At 38.5% G+C, this 13,935-nt stretch overlaps 1 long non-coding RNA gene across 3 annotated transcripts in view; it reads left to right on the forward strand.

Annotated features, from left to right (window-relative positions):
- Positions 1-2,529: 2,529 nt before the first annotated feature.
- LOC137858537 (uncharacterized) overlaps positions 2,530-13,935 on the forward strand; it is a 61,997-nt gene continuing 50,591 nt past the window's right edge. Inside the window, exon 1 of one of the 3 annotated variants that reach the window (XR_011097813.1) lies at positions 2,530-2,717. This is a non-coding gene — a long non-coding RNA (uncharacterized lncRNA). The remainder of the gene's footprint in view (positions 2,718-13,935) is intronic. The other 2 variants (XR_011097815.1, XR_011097814.1) reach the window with 2 other exon arrangements.

Genomic DNA, 13,935 nt, shown 5'->3' on the forward strand with positions numbered 1-13,935 from the left:
GTGTTGCCCTTCCCTGAAAAAAGGCCTCAGTTTATTAGAGTATATATTTTTTGTTGTTGTTGAAATTTTCCTTTTTTTTTTTTTCTGTATAAATTATATTTTGAAACAAGAGCCTTTACTGGAGACAATGGGATACTGATTATTTACAAATTGCCACTAAATACCAAGATTTTCTCCCCAAATTTTTGTATACTTGCATGTGTCTGTTATATGAACAGTTTGGAGATTTTAGGAATGAATTTATTTAACATTGTCAAGTGTAAACAATATATGTTCTAAACTTAATAAGCATATATCAAATATTTATGTAAATATAGTTGGCATAAAGTTTAGTTTTATTAGATGTATATTATTTATTTGTGCCTTATTGAATAACTAATCTGCGTTTGATTTCTTTCTTTATATATTATTTTACCAGGATGCTTCCTGTACAAACTGTGAACCCATTCTGTAGTGTATATTTTAGTGGATGAGCTTCTGTTTTATTGCAGTTTTGATGTTTATTGGAGCAGTAAATGAAATAATAGGAAAGAAAGTTAAGTAAGTAAAATGACAACATTTTCTGTGAACTATATCAAATTATCAGTGATTTCTTGAAGCATATTTAAATGGTGAAACATGCAGAGGAATTTATAGTTCAGAAGATGAATCTGAAATAAGGTTAGGAGTACGTAAAATAGTTTTGAGGTAGTTTCTGTCTTGGTTGCTTTTGCTCTGTCTTTTATGAGGTTTTCAACCTAAGCCCTATTGTGTTGATGCTCATCTTCATATCATCAGTCCGGGGGAATTATTTCCTTTTTATGAGACAAGAGCTTATGATTTTATCTACCCCTGACCTCTCTCCCACCACTAGTTTCAGATGTACATTCCAGTATTTCCTCCTAGTCATCTTGCAGAAATTCAGCCCAGGGAGGTTCACTGCTGGTTCCCCACCTCTGGCATCCATTGATGAGGAAGTTGTGTTTTATCTGGATTCGTTATAACAGATGGTTCCTACTGTAGCTTATTTATTGTTGGTAAATAAAAATGCCTGCATAAGTCACTGTTTAGGTGAAAACATTGAAACTTTTGTGTTATTTCAGATGTAGGATTTTTAAGTCTCTGGCCTATTAATACACAGTGGAAAGCATACAATTTATCTTTCCAATCTCAGGTAGGAATGTGTCATCACTGGAGAAGACTAAGGTAGAAGACACTGCCACTAAGCAAACATCATGAAGCCAAACATGAGATTCTGCAAAGTCATGACTGGAATTAGTTTTCAGAATCTAAACTTTCCATGATATTCCAGGTAAAAGCATATACAGTGTTTTTCCACTACTCTAAGAGGAGAATGTGCATTTGTATGCATATGCATGTTCAGGATCTTCTGTGTTTATGTATTTCTGTATAAAATCTGCTTCCAACATCAACAGCCAGAGCATGTGTTATGCATCTTACAGTGAGGTACTTTGTATGACAACACCTGCCTCCCTGTTATTTTGCTCTCCGATGGTCATGATGAGTTCTATCTTCCGTATTATTAAATGATAACATGAGCATATGCTGGCATGTCACTGTAGCAAACAATGACTTGTAGCTCCTTGAAAATTCGCATGCTTTTTATTGCTGCTTGAGAAAATAGCACACATCACCACTGCAGTTCTGGTCATTTTACTGATTGCTAAAGGATTTCCCCTCTATTACCTCTGCATTTTCTGTGTTGCCAGGTGTGAAATGAACAGAATCATAAAGTCAGGCTGGTTTGGAGAATAAAAACAGCAGAACAGCCTGTGCTGATGAAATAAGCAGCATACTGAAAGTGGAAAAATGTTAGGAGCTATTGGCAATTCAACATGTGTGATATGTAGTGTAAAAGATATATTTACAAGTTCCTGTAATTAAAAGCAGTTACAATTTATGTTCAGTGACATGTATGCTTGTAATATGCATGACTCAGGAAAATATTTCATCTTGTCCTTAAATTTAAGTATGTGTCTTCCTTAAAAGCAGCAGAACAGAGATGCTGGCTTAAAAACAAACAGTATTGATATAAATATCAATAATTCCCTAAACGTGGCTGAGCTGTCAGGAACTGCTATATTTGCTAGTTGCAATAGGTGTTTCAGCAGCTAAAAGATCAAATCCTTGATTCAATTCCTAGTAACACCAGTAAGATCTCTTTGAGTATTGCCATTGAGTTGACTCAGATGAGATGTGGTCCTGGGAATGGGTTTTCAAACTGAATTCCAGATTGAATAAATTTTGAGTTCTCTTAATGAGAATAGAGTACAGAGAATATGGTCAGGTATACCATGTTGGGATTGTGATCCAAAGGAGCAGCAGTAATGTGAGACAAGCTGGAGAATAGTGCAGCTTGGGTCTCAGAGGGGAGCTTGTTGGGACAGCTGTGCACCTGGGCTAATTTCCCCAGGGCACAATCAAAGCTGTTTCAGACACAGGTTGGCTGTATCTGAGGTTGAAAGGTTAAAAACAGCTTCTCAAACATAGCCAAAAGCCAGGAGAGGGAGAGGAACAGGAGGAGCCAATTGTGCCTTAACAAGACCCTGAGTAGCTTCACCTGAACCTGGGTGGAGCAGCCTCACCACCCTGCCTTGGTGGGATCTCCATGTATATAAACTCTGCCTGGGGAAACCCCTGCTCTTTCCTGGGAGCAACGTGGTGGGTTCCTGTGCCTTGAGGTTTGAGCTCTGTAAACGGCCTAGGTGAGAAAAGTGGTGAGTAATGTGCTCTGCAGCCTCTCTGTGTTCTTCCCACCTGATCTGTGAATAAGATAGCCCCTCTTTCAGACAAGATGCAAACGTGTAAAGTACATTATGGGCATCTAGAGTAAAATAGAAGGTTGTAAGGCTTTTTTTTTTTTTTTTTTTTTAAATACAAAGTGTTAACAAAATAGTATGTTTTCTCTGTGCTGGAAAAAAAAAAAAAAGCGTGGAAAACTGCTTGCGAAAGACTTATCTGAAGTCTAAGTTAGATTGAAAAATTTAAGGTGGAAAAAATGGAAGGCAGAAGAGTCAGAGCTCTCTGAAAGATCTAGGTATGTAACCACTGCTAGGATACTGCAGGCAGCATCTCGGCCTGTGTTTGTTCAAGGCTGGAGCAGACAGGTATAGGGCTAGGTAAGCACTTGCTATGACCCAGAACAGTCATTCTCCTGTTTTGGGTTATGGAATAGAATCAAACAGACAAGAAGGGAGAGGGAGGAAGAACTGGCAAAAACTAGTGATTACTGCAATCAATGTATCTGAAAAAGATTAGCTTGTCTAGAGTGAATTAATTCTGTTCTTGTGTATTGTTCCCTACGCAAATGTGAGTAGAATTTTCTGGACTCTCTATCTCTTAAGTGCCAAGCTAGAGGCAGTATCTTTTTCTATTGAGCCTTTCTGCCCTCTCAGGAGGGTAAAAATAAGTTGATCAGCTGCACCTGGGACATCTTTCTGAGCCTTGTCTAGACAGGGCTGTTAGCTCTTTATGGGAATGCTTGTTTCTCATTGTGTACATACAGCTCCTAATGTAACAGAAACCTGCACTTGATACACAAACAATACAATGAGCTAACATTTAATTATAATCTATTATGATTTATAGCCTCTGAGAAAAAGAATGAATGCCAGAAGCTAATCAGCAAGTCAGACAAGGAAGAAGTCGCAGGGAAAATATATATCAATAAACACCCATTGTGTTTTGAAGAGAGTCCCTAAACACTTGTCCTCTCCTGCCTTATGAGGAAAGGAAAGCGATGATTTTCTGCTCATGAGGTCTGGAATAGCCAATTATTTTAACATGTCCCATTAAAAGGATGAGTGGAGCATTAATAGCTATGCAGACTAATGAAAGACAAGCTAAGGAATTTCCATTGAGGTTTTGCTTTGTTTTGTTTTAATGCACTTTTGCATTTGAATTGGTTTTACCTTATACATGTAAGAACATCCTTGATTCTTCAGCTGTAAGCATAACAGAGAACACACAAGGGTAACAGGCTTGCAGGTGCTTTGTAGTCCTTCAGGCAGATGCAGAACTGCTGTGGACCCTTTCTCTTTCACTGTTGTTTTTTTTTTTCCTACTGTCATCATCAACTGAGAATTGCCCTTAACTGGCTCTTTTGAGTCTGTGGTCTAGCTTAACAGCGAGTTTGATAGCTTGTGTTGTTCTGTTGGCTTTGTGTTTCACAGAATTTCTGGGTTGGAAAAGACCTCTAGGTCATCGAGTCCAACCTCTGACCTAACAGAGTTTGAGTATAGACAGTCTCTTGCTGAGCATAAATATGGTTTCCTGTCTTTGCTTCCATCTCGTCAGGTATTCTGCTCCTGGCAGTGAACACCAGCAGGTGCAATCAAGTATACAGCAGCGTTTGGGGCTTGTGTGCCAGTGGCCTCACAGAGGAGGGACTTGGTATAGAAGAGCTTTAGCTCACAAACTGCATATCCAAACTCATTTTGTTTGGCACCAGGTGAAGCTGGCATGGTCATGGGCACTGTGTGACTGCAACAGATGGGGCTGAATGAAGGAGTGTGGGGGGGTCCCTTGTCCAGCCACCAAAGTCGTGTGTCTGAGGGCAGGGTTTCCAGCCAGTGCTGGAGTGGCTCTGTCCTGAGCTCCCAGGGCTAATTCGAAAGGCTCCCTGATAGATTTCGGGGTGTTGGTCATAGTTTCAGTGGGCATGGTTTTACGTAGTCAGGTTGTTACCAACAAAACGATTTCAGCCTGGATAGTATGGTTATGCAGGAGGGTCTGGTCTTAGAAATGCGAACTGCAGATTAACAGAAGCATAATCTTCATATTTGCAAGATACCATAGCTAAGATGAGTCTTAAAATTGTTTTGAAGCCTACTCTCTACAATAAGTAAACATTCCCTAAAAATCATGAAGAGATGTGTTTTTGTTTTTTTTTTTTTTTTCAAAATGTTTTTCCACTGTTGTAAACAGGTGGAAGCCACTCAATAGCAGAACAACAAAAGACCTGTCTCAAACAGGTGTTAAAAACCACTAGCTAAATGCAAAAGGGTGTGTAGCTCTAGCCACTGTAAAATGCTTGCAGACGTGCATATGCCCAAACTTAATGTGCGGCCCTGTTGGAAAAGTCAAAGTTCAAAATCAGAAAACTTGCAATCGACAGTTAGCTATTTTTTACAGAACAAAATAATTATGCAGTTTTTTTAAAGGAGAACACAAAAGCAAAGTGTTTTGTGAAGCCAGTTACTGAGTCTGTGCCCCAGCAGGACTCCAGAATGTTGGCCCCTTTCATCACTAGATAAAAGCCCTGAGCTCCTGTGATGAGTCGTATGTTGCCTATTTAAAAGTGGTGACTCCTCTTTAAAAAGCCATTATTCCACAATTCCAGCATCTGCCCTGGTGTGGGTATGGAAGCTATGAGACACATATTCTGTTGTAAGACCAGAATAAAAAATAGCACTGAGTTTCTTGGGTGCATACTGCTTCACAAAAAAAGTTGAGACAGGAATGATGGAAAAAAATCCAACCAAAAGCATGTTAAAATGAACAAGGTACAGGCTAAGTCATGGTATTCCTTGGTCTGTCTGCGGTTGTGGCACAGGGCGGTGTATTTTTCTCTCCTGAACAGCAATTTAATGGCATTGCTAGCACCGTGGCGACATTATTTGCTCTTCTAGTGTTCTGCAACTTCAGAAGGTGTAGTTTTTCATCCCCTCATTCAAGTACTCTAAGTAGGATTTTTTTGTTTGTTTTACTCGTGCAATGTTTTCCTGAAATCTAGAAATAGGCATACACAAGGCCTGATAGATAACATTTCTTGAACTGTTCAGATTTCCTTTAATCAGCTTACAAATGTAAATGTGTTATTTGGGATAATGACAAGAGCTTAAATGTGATTTTTACCTCTCTTTTATATATGTGTGTGTGTATATATAAAGGGAAAGCTGAGACTGTCTAGGATAAAAAATATTGACGGCTGTTTGTTTTTTTTTAAACAAAGTACTACTTAATAATATTTCAATTGTATTGCAAAGGTTTTTTTTTTTTTTTGTAACTGGAGAGCATCAAGGCATCATAAAAGTCTTGCAGTTTGAATGGATAATTAATGCCCATTCAGAGAAATACCTTGATAATATGCTCAACTTTCAGAGTGAGAAGTAGCATGTTATTTTAGGAAGTATTTTTTTTTTTGTCCTTTATACTGGTGCTGCATATTAAGTTTTTTTTTTTTTTCCTCTGCTATTCCATTACCCGATTGAAATGCCACCAGTATTAATAGGATAGCAGAGTAAATGTCACAAGATGAAGGGACCACAGGAATGTGTATTTGCCACATGTAGAAGCAGTACTTTATTACAGTGCGGTGTGGAATTTATGAGCATTGCTATAATATTCTAGATATGCCTTTCTGATGATATCTGACATATAGCACTGCTAAAAGGCTACTGCAAAATCCGCTAGCTTTTGCTCTATGCACCTTTCCTAGATGCTGTGGAGCTATCCAGTGCCAGTAATGTACTATCAACTAGAGCAGGTAAAACTAGCCCCTGAATATTATTTATTGGCTTGTGAATGCAGATTACATACACACTTTATTACCTGCTAATTTACCACCTGCTGGCTGAAGGATGGGGGGAACTCTACTATTTGTTTTGTAGGAATTCATTATGCCATTAACCTTTCACTCCTATGGGCCAGGAGGAAGTATTTCTTCAGTTGAATCACTACTAATATTGCTCTACAAATGAAAACAATGATTTATCACACCTCACAATGTCTAATAAACATAAATTATATTCTAATGCTCTGTACATTGCAGATGATTGTATGTACGACTACTTATTCTTTTCAAAGACTGCTTTAGTCCCTTCTAAAATACGTTAAGTAAGAGTCACTCCCATTTTGATATTTGAGGTAACATTTTCATATTTTGCATTGGAAAACCAGGGGCATTGTTGAGAATCTTCTGTTTTACGTATTCTAATTATGTTTTGAAGGAGTGAGAACAGAAAAATGAGAAGAAAAAATGCTGTCATCTTACTCTCACAGCTGAAATGGCAGTTAAATATTGTAAGAAGTCCTTAAAGGAATGCTGGTGTAACCTCAAAAGCAGTCTGCAGTTGTTTTTGTTTTTTTTTTGGAAGCCAACCTGTTTTGTACAGGTATTCTAGAGGCCGGGCTGAACTGCTGGTGGCTTTGATGTAAGACAGGCTGGGTCTGTGCCACCTGCTGTGCCTGCTCTGTAGAACGAGGTGATGCACTTCATGGGTTATCACTGATGCAAACAGTTGAACTCATGTTGATGTTCCAGCCAAGCCTGGTATTTTAGTAACTGCTACGTTTTTGAACAGAGATAGCCATGCTTGATTTAGGTTTATTAAGGCACTTCATCACTGGGTTTCCTAGCTTGTGTAACTCATCACTGCTGTTTGACAAACATGCTGTTTGACATACATGTTAAAAAAGGAAATGCTTTTTTGGGGGGAAATAAAGGCCTTGTTTGGCGTCTGTCACAAACAGAGGAGCTGTATGAATTTACACCAAGTCTGATCTCATAACACTATAAATTGCTCGAGTCTACTTTTTCTTCTCATCTTTGTGTCATCTTAGCTTCACTCTCTATTTTTAAAGCCTTGTTTTCTCCTAATTTGGAGCAGGTTGACTCTGAAAAGCTATTTTTTTCTTTTCCTGTAAGAACAAAATGTTCTGCGAACTTTCCAGTGTTTCAATAAACATTTTGTGGAAGGGTACATCTGCAATGAGTACAGTGTTGGTGTTCTATCCATTCCACTTTTTCTGGACCTTCCTGAAAATCTCTCATATTCATTTCAAGTGTTGCCAATTAAAAAAAAAAAATTCTTTGTGGTATGTGTGATGTTCACCTTGATACCAGTGACATTCAGAAAACCTGCTGATTTTTAAGCTACTGATTAGGAACTGTATGAAATAGTTTCACACATGGTTTGTAAATCCTCAATCAGAGCTTTTACTTCACTGCTGCTGTGAAACATTTCTCCTTGGCTTTGCAGTTGTTTAAACAATTCCTTTGCAGGAACTCTTAGTCTTGAAAATTAAATAATCTTTCCTCTCGTAAACATTTATTTCCTACAAATAAGGGAGCATCTAGTCAATGACTGTAACAGCACATTTTTGCGCTAAATAGAGGTCGACCTAGGATGTGACCAAGATAAAGTAAATAATAATTGTGTAGTCTTTCTATCACCTTCTTTTTACTTTTTTTTTTATTCTTTGTCCAGGTGTTAGTCCCATGCCATTAAGTTACTTTTAAGCAAAGCCATTCAATGTGTCTTTATTCTGCCCCTCAGTCTAGAACTAGTTCAGAGTCTGAAGTAAACACAAACTGTTTTCCCTTTGATGGCATTTCCAACCATCTCAAAGAAACATATTGATTTGCTGCTCCTGTGATCGGCTGGCTTAAAGCTAAGGCATGAACATCTTCCTTTTAATAGCAGGTTAAAAGAAGAAGAATGAAATGTAAATAACTAGATTTCACATAGATAACTTAAAAAGTGCAGTGAATAAAAAAACCACAGTCTTACATGGTGAAGGAATCACACCAGAAATTTTATGCACTAAAAAAAAAAAATACAGTTCCAGTTTTCTTGTACTTAAAGCACTAAGAGCAAAGTTGTAAATGGTCGGAATGTTAACTCAATTTTAATTGACCACAGATAGTTTAAGTTCCTAGGACAGCCATGGTCCTGTTTAATAAATGCAGTATGTCTGGGAGGAATACTGAAAATGAAGATGTTTAGTCTAGGCCCTACACAGAAATTCTATGCCTTATTTTAAACATCTACAATTAGTACAGTTGGTTTATATCCTTATGGCTTTTTATCTGGTGGAGGAGGGGAGACAAAACAAAACAAGGGGGGAATTCTTTGATTTTGGGTCTGAGTTAGCCACTACCATGTTCTTACTGATGATAAGCGCCATTTATTTATTTATTTATTTTTACCTGCAGTTAGTTTTATTAATAAGAGGGAGGAGAAAACAACAAGTAATTCATGCAGACGTCTTCACAAGCGGCAGCAATCACAATGATCTATAAAAGCCATTGACCAGAAGGTAGGCACCATTTGCTAGAAGGCTATTCTGTTTCCCTGAGTTGCTGCCTGCTAAATTATTTTTGTTTGTTTGTTTTTCTTAGAGTATTTTGCAAAGTTAACTCAGTTCCCCCTTGAAACTGTTGACAATGGCACATGAAGGCAAGGTACAGGCCAATTAATCTTCTAGAGATAGACATAGGTAGAAGTCATTAACCAGCTCTCTATATATGAGACACTTTAATCTGTATGGCTTGTTCTAAATCTTGGCCAGCAGTGAAGGTGTTGGTTTGTAGGTTGGGCCAGATGTTGGCTTAAAAATGTTGAAGTAATTACCCGTTCACTTTTTGCTAATAGGACTAAATGCTGTGTTCAAAAATTACTTCCAAAGAGCCCACAGGATGTGTCCATTGTGCAGCTGGATAACTATGATCAGAGGCTTCCTTGAAGCGTGCTCCCAGATCATTTGATGGTGAATGTTAATGTCAGTGTAATCACAGACTTGAGAGGAAGCAAATGACTTAGCCTGTTTAGCGTGAGTCTAATCAACTTCTGTTCATCTTCAACCTTAATATTGTTAATGTGGCACTCAACCATCATGATCCAGATATTAATACGATTACTGTTTTCACATCTCTATTGGAAAAATAATGATGGTCAGTGATGCAACTGCAGTAGTTCCCATCAGATCCCAACAAATACATACGACTGAGTCAGGGTCACAGTTCAGTCATTGAAAGATTTCATTCTTCTTTTGGTTGCTTGGTTTTCAAAGATTTTTTTTTTTTTTTTTTTTTTTTTGTGCTTATCCTGTTTGTTCTTGCTTTTTGTGGCTCTCTTGTCTAGTGCTTCGTAATAATGTCCACATTTATTGGCATGTTTCAGCCATACCTGAAAACTCCAGTTGAACTGCTGTCCTATAGCTATGAAGTGCCTCTGATTTTCATTGGAATTGTTCATTTTGTGTGTGCATTGATAGGCTTTTTGTGGATGATGCAAACATAACTTATTCTGCCTGGCAGCAGTTTGATGATTCTTGACTACCCCTGTGGCTCTGGACGAGCCATGCTGTGAGCCATCCTGCAAGTGATGGACCAAATAAGGGTGCCCAGAGAAAACTGAGGTCCTGCTGATGTTCCTGTTAGGAACAAGATGCTTGGTTGTTCATCACAGTAAGGTGCAGGTGGAATTGGGTAAGGCAGGAGGCACGAGGCAAGGAAGCTCATTGGGTTAACTGTTTGCAGACAGAAGAAGCTGGATGTCACAGATACATAGAAAATCAGGGTTCATTAGCTTTGTTCCTTGCAGAAAAACATGTTATTAATTGCCTTTAGTCTCCTGGGGAACCACTAGCCTTGTTTGAAACATCTTTGTTTCTTACTGCCTGATTGCTGAGGCACACTCTGAACAGAAGAATATCTTTGATGCTGGTAGATCAAAATCTGAGATGAGGATACCTGAATCAGCAGAGCCAGCTTTTGAGGAAAAAAGAGATTCTTTTCTGAAATAAGGGAACAAGTGTTGCTGGAGACTAGAAATATGAAGTCTGTGCTTTTTAATAGTCAGCACTCTCTGGGGCATAGCCAGTTGCCTGGAAGACAAAGGAGAAATTACTTGAGGATTTCTATTGAAGGAGGAGAAGAAACATACATCCATTCATCTATGAGCAAGAGGGCAGTCTGACATGATGTCTGGTTAATGCCAATTCCCATGCTTACAGGTGTGAAATAAATGAAGCAGCAAATATTCTTCAGTGCTAGGGAAGATGGCTGGGGACTTCTTTTTCCTTTTTTCTTCTCAAAGCTGAATCTGCATGCATTTTGAATCTACATGTGTATATTTAATTTGAGGCTTTCTACCCTGTCCGTTTGGGTTACAGTTCTGACACTGAGAATTGACTTCTGTACAGATGAAGTCTGCATCAAGGGGTTGTTTCACTTCTTTAGCTGTAAAGATCTCAGTGGGGGTAGAAAAAAAAATCTGCACTGTGTTTGGAAGAGTAGTTCCCAGTTCTGGTTCCCTTCTCCCCAGCCCTGCCAGCCTTCTTCAACTCACAGTTTATCACTCTACCTGTTTCTTTCACTATAATCACCTGATAGAGGACTGGTTTTTTTGTTGTTGTTTGTTTGCTTTTTATTATTATATTATTTGTAAAGGTAGCCAGTTTGCAAATGTGCCTGTTGAACGTGTATGACATAAATGATTACATAGTGCTGATTAAAAGCGAAATACATTTTTATACAGAAACCCACCTTGTGTGCTTCTCTGAAGTATAACAATGCATAACTCTGCAATGTCTTCTGCACCATCTGTGATGAAATCTGAAACTGGGCTGTTTCTGAGTTTATGCTGCAAGCCTTGTGGCACGGTTACCAAAACCCCAGGCAAACTTCACAGTAGTAACTGCACTGTTTGTTTCTCATGCTGCTTCCCAAGGGGCAGTTTGAGCAAAACCAATAAAAAATGGGTGAAATCTGGTTTCAATTACTATACCCTTTTACAAAATTCATGTCACTGGAAGATGTTTTTGAAGGAATGGATAGGCCTGGGTATAAAGCATAACCAACATCTGTGGAGTAATGTGTGACTGAGTAAGCTACAGAGTGATGTGAGTTTTTGTGAGCTGCCTGATAAAATGTATTGCCAGTGAGTTTTATCTATGTTCAATGTTCTTAAGTTACCTTTAAAAAAAAAATATATATATAGTTGATAATAGTGTTTAAATTTTAGTTGGTACATGATAATTGTGAAATAGAAGAGGTCCCAGTTAAATGGTAGAGTAATAGTTTAGAAGCAAAAGAAATTGTGGAAGATTAGTTAACAGAATTCTTGTTTTGCAGAAGACTCGGAAATGCATTAAAATAGACAAGTGCATTAACAAACTTAAAATAAGCTTTTTATTACTTAATATTTTTTCACTGAAATTCAAAGCTTTTGCACTCTGAGTAAAGCTGGAAGTGGAAATCTCAGCAGCACCGCATTAATTTTTCAAGCCTTAATGTGCCAGACAGGGAATAAGTTATTACATCTGTTGCCCTCTGGGAGGAAGAATGAAAAGCACAAAAATGATTCTCCGCTGTTAGGATGGAATAACTGAATAATAGCTGATATAAGCAGCGGTGTTGCAGAAGAAAAGCTTACAGCAGCTTTTGTGTCATCATTAGGGGTGAACATTTCTCTGTATAACTAGTGTAGCAAGATTAGGAAACATGGCAGGGCTTATTTGTTCTTCTCAAGGGGCCCTTTACAATTATGGGAGAATTTCAAATGAATACCTCGTGCGCAGCTGCAGATGATCTATGTGAGAGAGGCTCCTTTTTTCAAGTTAAATTTACAGCCCATACACACTCCTTCCAGAATCCACAGGAGAAAATGTAATTGTCCCCTGCAAGCTTATGAGAGCAATACAGCACTTCAAACTGTGGTGCCTCCAGGCAGGTTAGTGTGTTGTCTGTTGCTGTGAGGAGGAAGCCTGGCACTTGGGTGGGCTCCTCAAGGAGAGGGAATGAGTCCACGGAGTCCTTGTCCCTCTGGTAGGCAGAAACATCTGCTGGGTGTGGAGTGACTTGTTCTCCAGGGAAAGCCCAGGAGGCCTCTTATTATTGATTGTCTCAACAGTACACTTACAAGCTCTGGAAGTGATAACTTGGCAAGTAAGCAGGATACCTTTATCCACTCAAAAATGATCCTATGGGAATTATTTAGGTGTTCATGAACTCTCCTGGGGGTAGAGGAAAATACCAAAGTGCCGTCTCCCTGCTTCAATGGTGCTCTTATGTGTCACAAAGCACCTCAGCCATTGGGTGTCTTCAAGTGGCGTGAAAGACTTCACTGATGTGAAACTGAGCAAAGGGTGAAAGAGCTACATGATATCTTCCTAGCAGCCCAGCTACTTTAATATGATATTAAAGTCATTGCTGCTTCTTTTAGACAATTGTGTTAGAAAGATATTCAGAGCGTAAAAGAGGAAAACCATTGTGGAGCCTCTTGGCTTTTACTGGTTATTTATTTCAGTGACTTTAGAAGGCTCTGCCTCTTCCTGGCTCCTAATTTGGATATCAAATATTATCATTACCACGTGAAGGAAGGAAGCCAGCAGAGAGAAATCATTTATTTTTAAATCATCTTTCCTTTGTTGAAAACAAAATCAGAATGCAATGTGTAGATTATTGTCTTCATCTTTATTTAATCAATCATAAGTTAGCTTTATAAGATGCTTCGTTGTAGGCTGCTATTGGCTTGGGATCCAAGGAAAGCTCATTTCACTTGATGGAGCTATCTGTATTGTCTGAGAGTTTCCATGGGCATTGCTACTAATTGGTATTGAACTGATATCATTCCTCTGGAGCTACCAAGGGTTTGTCTGAGGTCTGGGATCCAGAATGCTGTAGCAATTTACTGGACCACAGCACATAATGTGTAAACAAAGGCTGTTTTAAGGCTGATGTGAAATAATAGAGAAAATGAAAATTAAAGCTGATGGAAGCATTCTGTCACTGATTTATTGCAAATGCTATATAACTGTATTAGTTACTGAGGCAGTCTAATGACAGCCTTCTACTGTTCCTTCCATTCAATCTTTAATTATCTTAATACTTTTGTTTGTATTGGACAATGCCAGAACAGCTATTGGTATGTAGATTTAGCTGAAATAAGCCTTTTTTAAAACTTGTTTCTCCAGTCTATTTAATTAAGGGTTGCTGGGAAGCGTCTGTGTATTCCGTGTAGACTGGATATGCCTTAAACCTTACCTAGGTGATTTTGACAGCTCTTCTAAATCTTGACAGGTCACATGCTCATATTGTACAAACCAGCATCGTCCTTTTAAGAGCAACATAGCAACGTTGCATTGTCAGCTGGTTTGAAATGAGGAATCTCCCTGATCATAAGCACCTTATGCAATGTTGACATTATG

The sequence above is a fragment of the Anas acuta genome, chromosome 6 (assembly GCF_963932015.1).
Source record: "Anas acuta chromosome 6, bAnaAcu1.1, whole genome shotgun sequence".
Lineage (NCBI taxonomy): Eukaryota > Metazoa > Chordata > Aves > Anseriformes > Anatidae > Anas > Anas acuta.